This window comes from Phyllostomus hastatus, unplaced genomic scaffold (genome assembly GCF_019186645.2).
Source record: "Phyllostomus hastatus isolate PE091 unplaced genomic scaffold, TTU_PhHast_1.1 phas_contig_17, whole genome shotgun sequence".
In the NCBI taxonomy this organism is placed as follows: Eukaryota; Metazoa; Chordata; class Mammalia; order Chiroptera; family Phyllostomidae; genus Phyllostomus; species Phyllostomus hastatus.
The window spans coordinates 41,967,196-41,974,636 of NW_025333664.1; positions in this window are offsets into that span (position 1 = coordinate 41,967,196).

A 7,441-nucleotide genomic window follows, 5' to 3' on the forward strand; every position below is an offset into this window, starting at 1 on the left:
AGAATAGAAAGTTAAGGTGGGGTGAAAAAAAAACAAACTATACATTCCACAAAGCCTACCAACTTGTCTCTAAGCTTCCTAATGGTTAATTGAAAAAGCCAGTTATACTTTCCATTTTTTTAGGAAGTAAAACACCCTTGATTCCTTGGAAAAAAGCTTTTCCTAACACTTGCTTCTAAAAGAAGTTTCTCATGGGTTTTGGGGTGGGCTTCACATAGTGAGAGCACTGAATATAAAATTCTATAATGGATGAAGTTATTTCCTAAAGTTAGCTAATTGTAGTGGTCATTTCTCAAAAAATATGGGACCCCAAATCAGCTCAATTAAGGTAATTCTGAAGGGTGGAAGCAAAATAATAGGGCCCAAGGATGTAGCTTTCTTATATTCCAGGAACAAACTGCATGTATTTCAAAGAAGACTTCATAAAAACCACCACTTTATTCTACAGTCTGGTTATTAGAAAGCTCTTATACTGAGGTTAAATATATCACTGTAATTTGCCAGTATCAGTCCTTATTCAGTCTTTTGATGCCAAACTATAAGAGAAGTCCCTTCCCATAAAGCTCTATAAATGTAAAAAAGATACTGTATTGTTATTATGTCATTCTACTTGTTTCCTCCCTTTCATACAAAAAAATCCCCCAGAATGAAAAGATCTGGAATGACCATATATAATTCTACAAACCAAAAATTTATCAAGTAATTATATGCTTGAGGGTGTCCTGAGTGCTTTAGAAAATTGGTTAGGGAGCTTCTTTGATACCAGAGAGAGAGAGGAAGTTAGTTCTTGGCATTCATATGCTGATCTTGAAACAATACTTTTAAATTGTATATACATATGTGTATTACTTGTGTGTTGTTTAAAATTATATGTATGTACATATATATATATGTTTACATATGCAAGTGAATGTATATGAATATTTCTGTATAGGAAAATGCATACCACTTAAAATAATAATTCTAAATTATTTACTAATGAAATTTTTAGAATATATACCATTTTTAAGGTAGAGATAAAGCTAAAACCACTAACATTTATTAATTTGTTTACTAAGATACTAGGTATGTTTATCACCTTTATGCATTTATCTTATTTAATATTTACAATAGAAGAGAACTTAAAGTGTGAGCAACATAGATAGTGATTTCAAGTGAAAAATATTCTAAAAAAGAGTTAGAAAGAGATCTCAGAATTGTTTATATGTACTGCTTTCCTGCATCTCTACAAGGTTGATAGATCAGGATTTGTTGTTGTTGTTGTTCAAGTACAGTTTTATGCCTTTTCCCCCCACCCCTCCCCACCAACCCAGCCCTCCCTATCTCCCTCTCTTGTTCCCCCCCTTGTTATTGTCCATATGTCCTTTATAATTAAATGATACTTGTATAGTTATTATTAATGAGACCATTCTTACATTGTCAGACAATTTTTATGTCTATCTAGACCAAACTTTACAAACTTAATATTCAACTGGATGTTTGTTTTGCATACATTTTCTTTATAGGGACACTAGAAAGTTTGGAAGTTTCAAGTGGCTCTAAGTGGAGTTAATGGAGCAGTGATAAAAAGTGTTTCTTTTTATAGTTACTACAGTGGTTAAATAATTTCCTGAGAGCCCTGGCCAGTGTAGATCAGTTGATTGGGCATGGTTCAGCAAAGATAGAGGTCACTGCTTCTGTTCCTGGTCAGGGCACATGCCTGGGTGGCAGGCCTAAACCCTGATGTGTGAGAGGCAACCAAGAGATGTTTCTTTCTGTCTTTCCCCCTCCCTTCCTCTCTCTATAAGAATAAATAAATATTTTTAAAGTAATTTCTTTAGAAAACTAACATAATTTCTCAGGTTACAATGAATTATATTTTTATTTGTAGATCATAAGCATTAATTATTGATATCAGCTCAATATTAAACTTACTGAAGTAATAAATAAATATGAGCTATTTGTAAAACAATTAAAAATAATATAGAAGTGTGTAGAGTTATTTAATCAATCCTTTGTTAATGAGCTTAGGCCCTTCCCTTCCCTTCCTTTCCCTTAATTTCTTTCTCTTCTCTCTTCCTTTCTCTTGTTCTCTCTTTATCTATTAACAAACAATGAACATACTTACAGATATTTATGTACCAGTACACATATTTCTGCAGGGTAGAGTTGTAGAAGTAAAATTCGATCCAAGGGTAAGTATATTATACTTAATTTTGGTAGAGGTTTACAAAAAGACTATCAATTTACATGTCAGCAGTGTATGATGTACCCTTTTTTCCCCACATATCTCACTAATATATAATTTTTAATTTTTTTACCAGTCTAGTGCAGTTTGATATGCATACTTTAGTATCTCTTTAATATTCTTCTGTTTACTGAAGTACTATTGCTTGTTTAGAAAAAAATTAAAAGAAAATAAAATTAACCAAGAATTACAACTACTTAACTAAGTATTCAAGCTAGAAATTTTAGCTTAGAACTCTAGTATATTTGTAATTTTATTCTTGTTACTTTTCTTTTAGAGGAATATGGCATAGTAAAAAGCAATTATACTTTAAAATGAAAACAAGTTGAAAACTAATACAAAACAACGTTGAATGTAAACTATAATTAGAAACAAATTTTTAAAACAATGCCAGTTAAATCCTACTTTACTAACTGTAAAATTTGGTGGCAAATTCTATTTAACCTTTGGAATCTCAGTTTTCTGATCTGTAAAAATGTGAGTTAGATTAAAAAGGTTTAAGAAATAGATATGCACCTTTTGTTGCTGTTCCATAAAATGTTTGCTTTATTTATTGTTGTTTTTTTTTTTTGCTCTCACTGCTTTCTTTCTGAGAAAAAAAGGATGTATTTTATAAAATATTGTCATGTTTTATTGCAGAACTTGCTGGCCCATGATATATCAAAGGAGATAATCATGATGATGGACCTGGACTTGTGGAAAGATTTATTCCTTTGAGGACTGAGTCTTCATCTTACTATCCCCTGACATCTCCCCTTCACTTAATCACGTCTTGTTCCATGATATTCTAAAACCAAAATGTTGAATAATATTATACTTCCTTTTGGGAAAACATGAATCTTCAGGCATAAAAGAAGTACCTTTTCTTTCCTTTGGAAGAAAATAAACTGGATAATTCTGGAATCAACCAAACAGAAGTTTCTCAGGCAGATAATTTGCCTCTGGAAAGCTCCATGCCAAGTTAGAAACATCTTGAAGGTTATGCTTTGGAAAACTCTGATGAGAGCTCTTTAATATTTATCATATTGTATGCTACTAAAGGACACCTCTGTAACTAGTATATTGCATATAAATTTATTCTAGTATTGTTTGGTTGCTAAATTAACAACAGCACTATCTTTCTAGAGGTGCAGTGGTTTTTAGGCTTTTGAGAAAACACCTACAGGAATATGTGTTCTATCCACTCAATCCCTTGTCCAATAAGCATTTGTGTACTGCCCACAACATGCCATACTATAGATACAAAGAAAAAGACAGGATTGTCTCTGTCCTCAATGAAGCCCTCTTGGGGAGCAAAGAAGGGGAAAGGCGAGAGAGAGAAGTAAGCCAATATTTACAATTAATTTTATTTATTTTTTAATGTATTGATTATGCTATTACGGTTGTCCTATTTTCTCTCCTTTATTTCCCTCCATCCTGCACATACCCTTCCACCCTCATTTACCTACCTTTAGTTCATGTCCATGGGTTATACATATAAGTTCTTTGGCTTCTCCATTTCCTATACTATTCTTAACCTCCCCATCTATTTTGTACCAACCATTTATGCTTCTTATTCCCTGTACCCTTTCCCCTCATTCCCTCCTTCTCCCTCCCCACTGTTAACCCTCCATGTGAACTTAATTTCTATGATTCTGTTCCTGTTCTAGTTGTTTGCTTTGTTTTTGGTCTTTTAGGTTCAGTTGTTGATAGTTATGAGTTTGTTGTCATTTTTCTCTTCATATTTTTTATCTTGTTTTCCTTAGATAAGTCCCTTTAACATTTCATATAATAAGAGCTTGGTGATGATGAATTCCTTTAACTTGACCTTATCTGGGAAGCACTTTATATGCCCTTCCATTCTAAGTGATAGCTTTGCTGAATAGACAATCTTGGATGTAGGATAGACTAATCTTGGATGTAGCCTTTCACGACTTTAATACTTCTTTCCAATCCCTTCTTGCCTGTAAGGTTTCTATTGAGAAATCAGCTGATAGTTTTATGGGAACTCCTTTGTAGGTAACTCTCTCCATTTCTCTTGCTGCTTTTAAGATTATCTCCTTGGCAAATATCTTTCCCCATACAGTTGGTTCTCTTTTCATTTTAGTGCTGTGGTGGGGGGATAAATGCAGACAACTGTACTTGAACAACAATAAAATAAAAAATAAAATAAAACATTCAATTAAAAAAGTATCTCCTTATCTTTAATCTTGGGTAACTTAATTATGTGCTTTGGTGTGTTCCTTCTTGGGTCCAATTTCTTTGGGAGTCTGGGCTTCCTCGACTTCCTGGAAGTCTATTTCCTTTGCCAGACTGAGGAATGTTTCCCTCATTGTTTGTTCAAATAAGTTTTAAATGTCTTGCTCTTCCTCTTCTCCTTCTGGTACCCTTATGATTCAGATGTTGGAGCATTTACAGTTGTCCCAGAGGTTCCTCAGCCTCTCCTCATTTTTGTGAACTCTTGTTTCTTTGTTCTGTTCTGGTTGGATGTTTATTTCTTCCTTTTGTTCCAAATCGTTGATCTGAGTCCCAGTTTCCTTCCCTTCACTGCTGGTTTCCTGTACATTTTCCTTTATTTCACTTTGTATAGCTTTCACTACTTCCTTCATTTTGTGACCAAGCTCGATTATTTCTGTGAGCATTTTGATTACCTGTGTTTTGAAATCTGCATCTGACAGATTGCCTGTCTCCTGGTTGCCTAATTCTTTTTCTAGAGTTTCAATTTGTTCTTTCATTTGGGCCATATTTCTTCCACTCAGGCACCTGTCATTGTAAGGGGTGGAGCCATAGGTATATGCCAGAGCAGGGCAACCTGCTTTGCTGCATTGTGGTGCTGTCTGTTGAGGAGGGGTCAGAAAAGGAACAATGCCATTTGCTTTGCTCTGGCCCAACTTTCTGTCACTTCCTATAAGCAGATTGTGTCCTTTCAGGTGCTGGTTTGCAAGTGGGTGGCTTTATGTACATGCTAGGACCCTGTGGGCCTCTCCAATGGGCTCTCCTGTGAGACTGGGAGTTCCTCCCCCTGCTGCAACCCCCACAGATTTTTACAGCCAGAGGCCTTAAGTCATTAGTTTCCTGCATCAAAACCCTGGGTTTCACAGCCTGTCTTTCTTCCCATTTGTTCTTCTGGACTTATCTCAACATGAATGTGGGTGGGGTCAGCCAACCACTGCCTCACCTGCATGGGCTGCTACCTTGCCTTACCAACATTCTCTCTGCCCTCATATCTGCTCTTCCTACCAGTCTGGGTGAATGTTTATTTAACTCCTTTGTGTCGGATTTCCATGCAGTTTTATTTTCTGGCAGTTCTGGTTGTCTTTGTTTTTAAATTGGTTATTATCCTTCTTTTGGTTGTGTGAGAAAGGAAAGCATTTCTAATTATGACTCTATTTTGGCTGGAATTACAAAGAACCTTTGAAATTAGTTTTTGATGGGTCTGTTGAAATAGAATCTTATGACCACCATTGAAGTTGAATGGAACCAAGAGCCCAGTTTGATTATATTGGTTGTATCTACACAGTTGTTTACACAATTGCCCCAAATATTTAATACTTAAATGAAAAGTAGAGTCTATGATTTTTTGTTATTAAGTTGAACAAATCTATGGTTTCCAGCATTGACCAAATACATAATCAGTTTTGTAATTTCTAGGCTACTAACCAGTTACCCTAGATTTTTCTGTATAAGGAGAAACAAGACTGATGAAGCAATATGTTATTAATTACTATTATAGTCACTCTGAGAAACAGACTGGATACTCTCTTAAGATTTGTTTCAGATGTGGAGATTGATGATGCCATATACATACCAAGAGGATGTGAAAGGTTAATTGTGTACATAATAGATGTCTCTGGGGAGATCAGGGCAGGCATACAAGGAGGTCTGAAAGTGGCTTGAGAGAGTGAGGAAAAGAGACTGTCACACTTATTGTGGTTAAAGTAGGTCTAGGTAGAGGATTCCTGTGTGTGGGCAGGGACTTGCCTAGTTTGAATCCTCCTCTGATGTATGTCAAAGGAGGGAACACCCAGTCTTTCTTACCAGCTTGCCCAGATTTAGAGAAAAGGAGCAGAGGAGGAGTATGGCTTAAAAGGTGATAGCAGTCAGATTCCTTATTATAACCACCAACCATTGAACAGTCACGTTTACATACCATTAGGCTCCTAGAACTGTTGAAAAGTAAAAGCACCCAGGATATTGAAGAGTTCACTCTCCCAATATGCTAGTTTATGCCAAAGATGTTTATGGAGTTCCTAGTAGCCAAAGAGAATCAACCAACCAAACACCTTAAAAAAATAATAATTCTTGTGTCAGGAACTCCATATAATCATAATGTGGGTGTTTACCACACCTAACCTGGACCTCCTTGTTAGCTCAGGTGTTTGTGTTGAGACAGATTTTAAATGACTTCCTCAGCCACATGACCTTTTATAGTCCTGTAGCAATAGGGCCTCAGTCTGAATTTTCAGTTACATGGTGAGTTAGTTACTAATGTCCTATAAATCATGTGTCAACCATGTATTTATTTCTAGAACGCTGAGTATCAAAGTTTAGATAAACTGTGACTTTTCTCCTTTGTGTAAATTCTATTTCTTGACATGTGATTTTCTCCTTTCTTCCTGAACTCGTTTCATCATTGTCAGTGATTTTGTTTTCTCTCTTTAGGCAGCAGTTACTGCCCTTGACTGCTTGCTTCTCAGATTTTCTGTAATCAGTACAAACTAACATAGTGGAACATTTATTTTTTAGATATTCCTGCTTTTGTTGAGAGTATAAATGGCTATTTGATCCTAGTTGTTTCTTCAACTTAGATTAATTACATATATCTTTGTGAACATATTTAGTTTTGAGATAACTTGGGCTTCATGTTCAATACTAATTTCCAAGGTCTGAATGATTGGTTGGGAAAAAATGAAGAATCAAATATTGCTCATTTTTTCATCACTTAATGCTATGCTATGTGATTAAACTTTTCATTCTGCAAAAGCCTATCATATATACCTGGCTCTTGAGTCATAAATTTCCCTTATAGTTATTTGTGTTTTTTTTAAGATTTTATTTATTTATTTTTAGGGAGGGAATGGAGGGAAAAAGAGAGAGAGAGAGAGAGAGAGAGAGAAACAGCAATGTGCAGTTGCTGGGGGTCATGGCCTGCAACCCAGGCATGTACCCTGACTGGGAATTGAACCTGCGACACTGGTTCGCAGCCCACGCTCAATCCACTGAGCTATGCCAGCC